Raw genomic sequence first — 13,354 nt, 5'->3', positions numbered from 1 at the left:
AAAATTGAAATTTGAGATAATGAAATTGATGCATGAATACTTTATTTTGAAGTGAAATTGACAGATGAAACTTTCAAGATGGCGACTGGGCGCCATCTGGGAAAAAAATTAAAGAGAAAAGGGAGGGAGGTCTTGTGATACATCTTTTTGAAGCTCCTGACAAATGCTTCACAACCCTAGAATATATTGTCAATATCTTCAACTACTACAATTATTGCCTGCATACATTGACAATTACCTACATAATATGAGGTAATAAGCTTGAGGTCAGTTCAGAAGATGCTCGAAATGGTTGCTTTGAACTTCTTGACATATGAACAGCCTATCCGATATTTCACGCCGACCATTTTAGAACACAGTAACGTCAATATCTCTACAAATATTTATCATTCTCTGCCGTATATCCAATATTGAAGTAGGTTTAGTTTCGTTCACCATTTGCTTCAAATAGCCCCATAAAAAAGTTCAGAGGTGTCAAATTTGACAAAGGGGCTGGCCATTCTATAGGACCTTGACGACCAATCCAACGACCGGGAGAAGTAGTATCCAAATAGTTTCTCACTTATCTGGAGTAATGTGGTGATGATCCATCTTGTTGGAATACAATATCCATATCGAATTCATTAGGGTTCGCTTCGACGATTTCAGTGATGAGAGGGTCGACAGTAGTTTCCAGCATATTCAAATATAGTTCCCCTGTTGAATTTTGATCAATAAATAAAGGTCCTACAATATGGCTACACAATATTCCTGTCCAAATTTTATTTTTTTGGATATTGGGTATGTGTTTCCCGGAAAACGTGAGGGTTGGTGTCACTCCAATAACGGCAATTTTGCCTGTGAACATTGCCATTTGAAAAAAATGTACATTCGTTACTGAAACAAATATTATGAAGATAGGTAGGATGCGTTGGAATGGTTTCCGTCATGATTTCGCAGAATTCTGTTCTTCGTTTAGGGTCATCTTCGGTTAATTGGTGTACCATTTTATTTTGAATGGATGATACCTATTCCTCTTTAAAAGTCTCCACACAGTAGAAGGAGACATCTCACAAACATTCGTGTCGGAATAAATAGACTGTTCAGGATTTACTACCGTCTCACCAATTATTTGCACTTGCTGTTCTTCCGGAATGGACGGATGACCTGAGGGCTTTTTGTTATGTACACTACCGGTAGTTGTGAATTTGGATATAAGTTTCCTTAAATATTTTCTACAGATAGGACGATTCGGAAAAAGTTCACTGAAAATCTTTTCGGTCTGGTGAAAGTTACGCGTCGCACCGTAAATAAAAATCGCTTCAATTATTTCTTCCAATGGACGAGAATTGATCATTTTAGAGATTGTTGACGTGGTACTTTTCTACTAGTGAAGCAGAAAACTGAATGAGAATATTCTTAACTGAAAAATGATGGTCATTGTCGTACTGACATTTCTCGATGTTTTTATGAACAAAGAATAACTTAACAAATCTTATCGAGTTGTTGGAACTGCCATATGACAGATGGAAAGGAATATTTCTAGAAATATCGATGTTAATGTGTTTGTCTTCAGGAAATTATTGAATGTTCCTCCATTTGTAGTAGGTGAAGATATTGACTTCATATTCTAGGGTTGTGAAGTATTTGTCAGGAGCTTCAAAACAATGTGTCACAAAACCACCCTTTTAATTTATTTTTTTTCAGATGGCGTCCAGAATGTGTTTTTTTAAAGCATTAATTTCATTATCCCAAATTTCAATTTTTTGTGTTGACCCGTTCAAAAAATAAAAGATGGTGACATTAAAGAAATACACTGTATTGAGTTGATTGCCATCATCAGAATAAAAATCTCACCACAAGGTAGGTACAATTACACAAGATAGACACAAAAAGTTGGAAAAAAATCAAATAGTTTTTGAAATTATTTGGAGAAAGAATGAAATTCCGACGAATATGACACAGGTAAGAAGGTAGGTGTGTAAGCGGGTCTATCTGAACCTTCACTGCAACCCACGAGGGTTAATCGTGGCTCACATCTATTCGACCGAATAAATCTAGCTTCATAACGAAGCCAACTACTCCATTTGATGAATTATCTTTCAAGTCAGCTAGCAGGAATGAGGTCCCGCTGAAGGCTGAAAATCTGAACTGGTCTGCAGTACAGATTATGTGTAATAATCCACTCCAAGATTCAAAGACCATGAAAGTGTCAGTATGTGACAGGCAGGTAAATAACACAAATGTATGGCTTGAAAAGTAGATCTTCTTTGACGCATTTCAGGGCTACGCACGCCCATTATTGCACCTACTAGCCAGAAGATGCTCTCAGGTAACTTGTAACCATAAGGTTGAAATTTGGGCCATCTTTTAGAATATCCTCTACGGCAGCCGATCTCTTCCTGCTATTCGAAACCAACTGACTGGTTTATTGCCTCCAAGTCTCTGGAAAACACTGAAGCCTCATGAATATGTTGCGTTCCATATCACCCATTACAACAATCGGGATACCTGTCCTAGTTTGTACAGAAGCTTTTTTGTGTGTTAATTTTATTCGTCTAGGCATAATTTGGGTTGTTCATAAATTATTACCTCCTACGATCCAGTGCCTCACATTCGCATACAAAATAACGAGCTGTCTCTGTCCCATTGTTACACTTGTTGCAGTTGATGTTTTGTTATTCAGTTCGTTTTTGTTTAGGTGTCCTCTCGAAAGACAGTGTCCAGAGCGTAGTTTTGAGTCTGTCCCTACTTTGTTGAAGCAGTTCCCTAATTTTCCAGTACTGTTTATGTCCTCCATAGAACCACATTCTATAGTGGTTCCTTACCAAAGATTTCGATACCCTAGGTGGTCCAGAATTTATATATACATAGAGTTGATGATCTATGTCTGGCACAGTAATCAGTTTTTTCGTTGCCTGTAATACTTGAGTGTCCGGGCAGTCACTATAGATTCACATCAGTCATAATGGAATACTCAAGGTCTCCTTCGCCTCTGGTTTGGTGAATCATATTTTGAAAAACTACGCCAGCTTAGGTGGAGTTAATTTTCTCTCCTGATGCAGATTTTGCTTCTGCTGCTTAATAATTGGTTCCGCTTTCGAGGAACCGATATTTCGCTGCTATGCTGCACAACCCAGCCTCCCAAGTTTGCCAACAGGATCAAGAGCTGGACAACTGGAACGCTTTTGATCTTTGATCCTATATTACAGAGAGGAGAGTTGAGGTCGTTTAGTCGATGTTCAGCTCCTCTGTAGTCGAATGGTCGAAATATTTGGTATAGGTGAAAACCTATAATTACTCAAGTTCATGCTCCTTGGGGGCTTTTCATCCATATTGGATATAAAGTATAGATTATGAATTAGGATGTACTGCTCGATGAACATTCAGTATTGTTGTTGCGATATGTCGGGAACTTTTGAAATATTAAATAAGTGTTAGTTTCTAAAGATGATCACATTGAAGGATGTGATGAAATCCCCGAATTGCATAAAGATCAGATAAAAACGTCATTACATCCTTTTATTTTGATATAGCAACTGCGCGTTTTTATTTTCAAATAGAGTTTCTGCTAGGTAAAAGAATGGGCCCTTCATTGACAAACACTTTTAATTCCTGGTAATTTTTGAAGTTATATAAATAGACTTCAAACGTTCATTAACTTGATCCAAATTTGGTGTCACTTGCACCAAATGAAGATGCATTATTCAATTGTTACAAAAAAGGATCCTTTCGAGAAGATGGGGATGATCCCTTTATGAATCACTTCACTGAATGTTAATTTTTCGTGAATAGAATCAACTCAACATCATTTCTTCAATCGTTATATTGATGATTAAAAAGAAAATTGCAAAGGAATTATACTTTCATTATTTATTGCCCTACAGTCGACAATGACTTGAGTCAAATTTCTTGTTATTTTTATCATTGTCAAATCCTTTTACGGGGAGATATAAGCTATGAGAAGTAATTAGAGAGCTCGATGAGCGTACAAGCACGCTACTTGCATGAAATACGTTAAACATTACCCCGACTAATATTCCTGTGTCACTGCAACAAAGTAATGATTCCTTGAAGACTTAATTCTGCAAATGTATCAATTCTTTTCCTCTGAACGTATCCCCGGGTGAGTATAATCATAATAAACTGTACCGATGCTATCTATCTCCGCTTTTAGGTAGTTACCAGTAGTTTACCTACCTACTAATTTGACTGCGCAGCATAAAACCGTAATTTCTAACGTTCAAACGGTTTGCATAAATATATCGTTGGATATGTGTGTGTTTGCAAAATAGACATGTTTGTACAAGAAAGTGCACTAACTCGTAGTTGAATGAAAAAAAATAACAAAGTTATTATGTGGAAGTCAATTTTCCAGGTAGTTTCACGTCGATGGAGATTGCTTACGTACATAGTTGGAACCTTGAATATACACGTGATATACAGGACCATTGAAAAACATAGATACATTGTACTAGTATAATTTGTGAACGTTTATTTGACAGTCAATTATAATAATTGAGATATATTTTTTTTTAGAATCGTGTCGTTTTTTGTGTGATAACAGGTCAGTCAGGCAGGGAGGCAAATGTTTTATAGCGTGATCTATCAGATCAGCTGCCAATAGTGGGACTTTGCAAACGCTGAAAATATTATCCAGTCCAGGCCATGGTAGACACAGAGTATATGATAAAATGGTTTAGACTTTCACGGCTGAGCTTTTCAGTGTCATTGCTTTTCGAGTTTGAAAGCCGTGGATTTTTGGAATTTCTTACTGACGTTTCGATGACGCGAGTGGCTAGCTTCTTCAGAGGTTTAACCATCATGGCTTGCTGTCCGATGACTGCCTTTTAGGCTTCGTAAAGCGTATTTATGCCTTGCCAGGTAATCCGTTGTATCTGCACCTGTATTTGTACCTGCTCTTGTACCTGTAGTCGTACCTGCACTTGAATCTGGAACATCAACAATCTCGCTGCCTGTTGTCCTGTTCGTTATTCTCGATTCTTTACAATGGGGTTCCATATTCGATTGAGGTTCACCGCTTCTTCTTTTCTGTTGAAATTCTCCGTGTGTTTGTGAATCTCTATTGCCTCCCGTACCAGTCAGCTATGGTATCCCTGGTTGGGGGCAATTAGTTCTGTGTTTTCAAACAAAATTCTGTGGTCTCCTTCACTGAGTGCGTGTTCTGTAACCGTAAAGGAGACCAAATAATTTTGTTTGAAAACACAGAACTAATTGCCCCCAACCGGGGATACCATAGCCAACTGGTACGGAAGGCAATAGAGATCCACAAACACACGGAGAATTTTAACAGAAAAGAAGAAGCGGTGAACCTCAATCGAATATGGAACCCCATTGCAAAGAATGGAGAATAACGAACAGGACAACAGGCAGGACGAAGCCTAAAAGGTAGTCATCGGACAGCAAGCCATGATGGTTAAACCTCTGAAGAAGCTAGCCACTCGCGCCAGTGAAACGTCAGGAAGAAATTCCAAAAATCCACGGCTTTCAAACTCGAAAAGCAATGACACTGACAGAGTATATGCTCTGCTACCAGGGCCTTGTTTTTCGTGGAAAGATACTCCGTGGTTGGCATTCTTCTCATTCTAGTGGGTGCATAATCGATGATCACTCAGGTGAGCAAGCAACACGAATGTGTGTTTTTGGAAATAGATCTTCTGTGACTCATTTCAGGGAGACGACCTGTCATTACTGCAAGCTACACACTGCATCCACCAGGCAGAAAATGCTCTCTTCTCAGATAACGTATAGCCATCCAGGCCGGAACGTATACCACTAAAATCAAACCTGTTAACCATCTTCTAGAATATACTTTATGGCAGCCATATTGGTATATTGAAGAGAATACAGTTGACTGGCGATATTGAGGTTCTTGGTTGTTCAAGGATGTGCGAGATTCTCACATCAATAACCCCAGGTATCTCTCAATATGATGGCATGTGTAAATCAGCTATACCTAACGATATATTACATTTGGATAAAATTCATGATTCTAATAGTTGGATAAGAGAGTCCTTATTCCGATTGGCATTTGTATTGACTTGTAACGTTCAAATAATAGTTCTGAAAATGTATTTTTGTACAACTGTCATTAAAAGTGATATTTTCAATGGTTGTTAAGAGAATCAAAAGATGATGTTTACAAAGTAGCGAATTGAAAATATTTTCAAAACTAGTGTTACAATTGAATTCTGTTACAAATATATTATTTACATCAATTACAATATTATTATTATTTATGTACATTAATATGAAAAGTACAATCAGAACAACTGCTGATATCAATACCTTGCGATGTTGAAGAGCCTTGTAATATATTTGAACAAACTGAGTTGACAATTTCATGGGCATTAACATTCAATTTTTGAAGTGAAGAGAACGATGCTGTAACGATGGAGCTGGCTGATAAGATTATTCTTTCAGCAATAGCCTTTTTATATGAAATAGATTGATCGATGTAACCATCAGCTACTGTTGTAGACTTCCTTCTTTCGTGTTTCTTAATGTCTTTCATATTTGCTTCTGATTCTGCTAGCAAAGAAGCAGAAAACCTTCTGAAACAGTGACCTGTATATTCTTTTGGTTACGGGAGGTTCAGAAACTCAGCAATGGTATAGGCGATTTTCTCAAACGTTTTTATACCAACTGGGTTGGCACTGCATTTATAATGTATTTCAATAAAAAACGTTGATGATTGTTATCAGAAGGGTGTAATGCAACGTATTTATTTAAATAGTCAATGTTTTTTTCAACAATGCAAAAACAACGGGCTATTTTCGTTTTTGTATTTGGAATTTGTACAGTCAATGATTTATCCATCAATTTAATGTCTTCTATTGATAGTAGCAACTTTCATCATCAAATATTTTTCATCTGGCGCCTCGATTGTAAACCTCTGGACTTGTTCAAACGTAAGATTTTTTTATTTTTTGGGCCTACAACTTTCATTTTTCCACGTCCTCGACTTCATGATTGAAAACTTGCCCCACAATGTTGCAAGTTCCATATTTTTTATTTCTCTTCTAGATAGGCTAAGAAAACGGTTTCGCTGAAAATTTTTTTGACGTTTTCACATCAGCTAAGAAAATTAGAATATGCGATGTCGTACTGCTGGGTCGATTTTTTTGCTAACAATTCAGTTAAAGCTCTTTCAACAGACTCTTCAATATCGTCAAGAACATACAATTTTCCACTCACAAAATAAATCCATACTTCTGATACTCATATCGTAAACAGCTATTCTAACACACCAGAGTTAATAAAAGAGTAGATGGGTCGATGTGACATGTTTCCTTCTTCTTTTTTCTCGATTTGAATTTCATTTCCATACAGGAGATGAATTTCATTTGAGTTGATGCAAAGTGATTATCTTTCACAGGGTAATTATTTTAACTGATGACGTATTTACACTGAAAATATATATTCAGCAGGTAGATCCTGGCAGTTCATTGGACATTCAAGGTTTCAAAACAGCTGAATTTATTTTTGTCGTGAATTTACCTTGTCATTGTTATTTTCTCAAGTCAGACAGACTAATTATTTTTTATGTATATTTCGGCATATTCCATAAAACTCACTGCATGCCTGAGAACTTGCATTTCTTGGAAGAATTTCGGATGAATATAGTCCAAGAAATGGAACATAATTAGGGAATTCAAAATAAAATTGTGTCTCGTAAACAGAAAATGGTTTTTCGTAATAGTATGCCGAATAGAACACAGGATGTTTCCACCAGGATGGGAGAATGAAATAAATTTCAAAGTTAGCAAGGTAATTTAAACCACCATTCTGGGTTGTTTTGAGCTTATCATGTCAAGGATTTTGATTTAATAATGATGTGGAATCGGCCCATACTTCATTAACATTCACAACGTATTCAAAAAACACTTCATTGTGAACAGTTTCACGAAAACGCAACACTTGTTTCGCTATACAATTGGTTCATCAGGTGTACTATACTATATGGTACAGTGCGGAGAATTCTTGAAATACTATAATTTTCCTATAATAAATATCGAATTTCTATCTCACTTACTTGATAATGATCTAAAAAACCGAAACCGGTCGTAACAAATAATAAACTTAGCAGAAATTAGACAAAAGTATTTTGTTGTATTTTATTAGTTCGGACTTCCATTGTCTAATATGATATAAATTGATTTGAAATACCTGAAAGAATCTGTAAAAAATTAAAAAGAGATTATCTGAAAAATGATAATTATATCAAGCAAAAAAACTGAAATTGCAATGAAATAAAATACAAGAAACAACCGGTAGTAAAAATTTGGACAAATAAGAGAAAAATCATAAGAGTCTACTAGACCGTGGTTTCGGGCTCTGTGATACAAGGAAAGGTCTCGAAAAGGAACTAGGTATCATCAAAAATAAGTTCAACTGAATGGTTACTCCAAAGTGATGGTGGAACAGACCTTAGCTAGAAGACAGCAAGAGCTCCATAAGGAAGAGAAGCCGCCACAACCAGTACTTCCCTACATCAGAGGATTGTCGAAAAGGATAAGAAGGATTGGGTCCAAGTATAACATCAGAACTTGCCTCAGATCTGAGAACACTATCCGTAGCAGCCTCATAGAAGCCAGGCCACCAAACGCGAACTGCGATTCCAAGAATTGAATTTACCGGATACCTTGCGAGTGCGGAGAATCATACATCGGTAAAACTAAGAGGTCATTTAAAGTTCGCATTGTCGAGTATAAGAAACACACACAGCGAAGAGAAACCAGCAAATCGTTAATAGAAGAGCACGTTTGGACACATCAACATAACATCAAGTTAAGTTCAAGCTGAAGTCATCCACAAGGCGGAACGCCGGAGAAAATTCAAAGAAGCCGCGAACAACGCATTCAGCCAAGCTAGCGTAGAGATACGCGCAAAATACGGAAAGCGGAACACTACCAAATCCCGCCAAACGGTCAGCTTCAGCTAAAATCGATGAAGCGAAGAGAGGAAAGAGGGAATAGGTGAAAGCACTCGAATGACCTATAAATTGTCAGATCTCATAGAAATAAGACCAGTTATTACCCGAAGACGATTGTAGATACTAACAATCGAAACGTCGTGAAGTAACTTGTTATGGAATCTTTTAATTTTCATTTCTTGTCAATAATTTTTTTATTTTCATCTCGTGTTGATAGTTTAATTTTTTTTTGTTGTGGCGTGTATTTTATATCATTGTAATTTCAGTTTTTCTGCTTAATATAATTGTTATTTTTCAGCTAATCTCTTTTTTCATTTTTTACAGATTTTTTCAGGTATTTCAAATCAGTTTATATCATATTAAATAATAGAAGTCCGAACTAATGAAATGCACCAAGAAACATTGTCAACTACCTTCAAACAAACAAAAGTATTGTATTCATCCTATATTCAATATGAATTTCTGCAAAATAAATAGGTCATCAATCGTAGAAATTACTATCTAATGTAAATACGACTCAAAATATTTTCAGTACTTACAAAAAAAGTGTCATTATTTGGTGCGGAATAATTGAATCTAGAATTGATGATCTAGTATTCACTGAAGCTCTTTGAATAGAAGGAAGTATGTGGAGTTCATGACCGTTATTTTGAACAATTTCTTGGATGAACTTGACCAGAAACATAAAAATAGCGAAAAAATTGTAGACTATCGATGACGGTGTAGTGCTGAAAAGTATTCGAGCACTTCAACAAAAATATTCTGAAGATAGAAGTGGTTCTGAAGTACTGTAAATGAATCACATCACTGAAAATTTATTTTATAAAAAATCATACATGTGACTGTTCACAATATAAATGTTATCAGTCAAATCCAGAAATGCTCCTAAATGTCAGACACTGTTTCGAGACTAACTTGCATTCATGTAAAACAGTTAATTAGAAATGCAGTCCGAGCGTATATAGCGAATTGATGACGTTTGGAGTTTCCAATTCTTATTCGAAATATACAATTTCTTGATATTTCGGAAACATTCCTTTCAGTTCGGTCTTCAGTCTACGGTTGTACTTTGACTGAAATCCACGAGTCACGTACTCGCAAAAATCAAGATATCGAATTGATGGAAACATGTTAACAAAAGCTATATGCTGTCGGCAGGGAATACTAATGGGATAATATGGTGCGAAAAACATGTTGATGTTCTTGTCATGCCGCAATTAAGATTCAAAACGCGGCGCGTACCAGACATTCGTGACGCAACCGAGATCTCGAACAAGAGATGGTGCTGGTTAATAGTTCAGATCATTTTTGTTTTTCAAACACTTCCTTATTTCCATTCGCCGAATAGCGGTACGCCGATGGTCGAGAGAGGAAGAAGAAATCATGGCTTCACTATTTTATTCTTGTAATAGAGTAATATTGAACCAGCGAATCCAAAAAAGATGATCATTACTTACTTCATTAGCCTTCACCTTGGATGTGGTGGTGTGTTGCTAGAGTATCTGATTTGTGATTGGTGTGGTCCATTCATTGTTTTGTAAAGTACTCAATTGTGCCTCTTTTCTTTCTATTACTGAAAGCACAAACCTGGGAGCATTCTGAACATTTTCGGGTCTTGCATTGTATATCAAAACAGGTTTTATGATTTATGAACATAGCTAACCTGTACACAAGGTTGATGTCGTTAAAAATTTGTCAATTATCTGTGATGCCATGATCCTATTCCTATTGGGAAGCCTGCAAATTAAATGCAGTTTATATTGCAGGATTAAGTGAATGGAAAACTATGAACTGTTACGTTTTGAATTTCAACCTGTCGAGAATAAATCCATTTGGTTTTGACATAAGGTATCTTTTCGAGAGCTTACTGTTTTCGTTAGGACTTATTATTCTAGGACAACCTGTTAACAGTATGGGTAATCCGTTTTCTAGTCTTTCAGCGACTTTTTTCTGAATCGAAAATGAACACAAATGAACAGTTCGTAAAAAAATACATAACCACATCTGTCATATTCCAAAAAGTATTTTCTATTTTCACTTATAATTTTTCACTCTGGAGTTGCCTAAGTTTCAGTATATGTTTGAGATCCACTCAAATTTCCTGGTAAAATTCTGTTTTACTAGAAAGTTCGTTAATTTTGTCAGCCAGCTGAAGACATACTTCAATAAACATGACAAACGAAAGATTTTTGACTAAGGAAAGTTTTCCCAACTGTTAAATTTCATTTAAAAAACTGGCTAAGAACAGTAACGTTGCTGGACCTCACAAGTTTGCGTGTTTGAGAGAAAATTTATAGTGATGAAAAGAATGGAATTGCTTAATTTTGAATAAAATATCAAACTTCTTGAGCGATACTTGAGCATCTCTCAGGAATAGTTGAATGACGTCAAATGAGATCCAGATTTGCTTGAAAGGATTATAACTGCTGACGAATCATAGGTATATGATTATGATATCGAAATCAAAGTACAATCATCCCAATCAATGAGCACAGGAGAGCGAAAACTAAAAAAAAACACCAAATTCAATTGGATGCTAACGTTCTGCTCACTGTTTTCTTCGATTACCTTAGCGTTGTGGATCAAGTGTTCTTGTCACATGGTGGTACGGACAATAAGGATAATTCTTTTGAACTTATGCGCCGCTTGTGAGAAGAAATACGAAGAAAACGTTTGGTTTCGTGGTAAAACAATTCATAGCTTTTATATAACGATAATGTAACTGCACACTCGTCGTTTCCACCCCATGTTCCCAAGATTGAAGAGATTCATGAAAGGTCAGCGTTTTGCGGCGATTAAGGAGATAAAACCCAAATCACTGAAAGGAAATACTAACACGTGCTTCGAAGATTGAAAAAAACGCTAGCACAAGTGTATGATACCTGAGAGGGAGGACTTAAAAGGGGACAAAATTGAAATTGATGAATAAATCAAAATGAAAAAAAAAATGAATCCATCTTTTTTTTTACAGACAGCGTATATTAGAGGAGCGAGGTTACTCAGTGCCGCATGTATATAAACTCCTAATTTTCAGTCTCTGAATGGATATTGATTTCTATCAAGTTGCAAATAGCAACCTAACCTAAAAAATGTAGACCAAGTGAGGTAGTTCTGAAGTTGTCCTCAGATGGTTAAATTTAAGTCATCAATTGATCCTTGAATAATATCGCCTTCACTATTATTTTTTCTTAGAAACAAATAAGTGAGGTTTTTGCAAAAACTGCTTGATTTGATATTCGTTAACATATTAGGATTGTGTCTGATGTAAACAATTGTCATAACCAGTGATAACTAGATTCATCCTGATGTTCGCTATTTGAAAATTTATTCAATATTGGATGAAATTAAGCAATATTGTTTTTGTGTGGATGTTTCAAAAGTGATAATTCAAATAGAACAATATAGTACCTAAGGTAGGGACAATTCAAGAAACAATATAAACTATGAAATAACTAACAATCGTCTTAAAAAATTATGCATTTCAATATTAATGAAAGGGCAATTTGGGTTTGTGAATCTTGTAAACCAGAATATAATAACCAAAGGTACGTATAATTTATGAAAGAATGAAACGTAATTTCGGTCTCACTATTGACCAATCTTATTCTGGATCGAATATTCACTGTCTCTGCACGACATATTTTGATTGAGCAGAGAGACCAAATAACTTTTGACAGGAGTAAAACGCACCTGATATGACATGACAATTAAATTTATTCACAACGTAAATACATTAAGACTTGATACATAGACTTGATGATAAATACCAGTGATATTTCCAGATTCTCATAGGTTCATAAAAGTGATACAAAGATATCGGAAAACTTTTATTAATTTACATACATAACAACATAACCTAAAATAACATTTTATGGCAGTAACAACACAATTCACATCTATCTCCAAATAAATATCATCATGTTGTAGAATACGCAACGCTGAATTGATAGAAACGGTATCTAGCGTTTTTTAAAGCAGCTTATGTGAATGAAATCAAGTAAGCTATATGCTCATGAAACCTGTGGTCTACCACTATTTGTCTCCATTACCCACTCCTCATCTGTATTTGTAGAGTAGGGAGGAGTTGTCCTATTACGTCACCGTCCATCCTGTCCTTTCCAGGAAGGTGGACAGGTCACTAGGAAACATCTCCTTCACATCGGCAGGTGTGAGGCAAGACTCGCCGAACACACACTATTGACGATAACTCCGGACACTCGCATAAGACATGCCTGACAATTTCATTTTCCTGTCCACTGTCAGTGACATCCTACTGTTAAGCGTAGGTTTTTCCTGGTAATCGCCAGATATTTCTTCAGCACCAGCTTCCCGGGTCGACCATGGTGATCCTGGCAAAACTGCATCCTTTGATTCCATCCCTTCTCTCCAGGTATTGAGCGTGGGTATGACGTTTGGCTA

General features: G+C 36.2%; 1 protein-coding gene across 1 annotated transcript in view; it reads left to right on the top strand.

The window, feature by feature from the left end:
- The window catches only part of LOC111511146 (uncharacterized), a 541,917-nt gene that overhangs the window by 171,600 nt on the left and 356,963 nt on the right, over positions 1-13,354 (top strand). The window lies entirely within an intron of this gene.

Source organism: Leptinotarsa decemlineata, unplaced genomic scaffold, assembly GCF_025532065.1.
Source record: "Leptinotarsa decemlineata unplaced genomic scaffold, Ldec_3_MD MMD2_tig00078422_RagTag_RagTag, whole genome shotgun sequence".
NCBI classification, from domain to species: domain Eukaryota; kingdom Metazoa; phylum Arthropoda; class Insecta; order Coleoptera; family Chrysomelidae; genus Leptinotarsa; species Leptinotarsa decemlineata.
The sequence above is the reverse complement of the archived record's forward strand: the minus strand, read 5'-3'. Positions and strand labels throughout refer to the sequence as shown.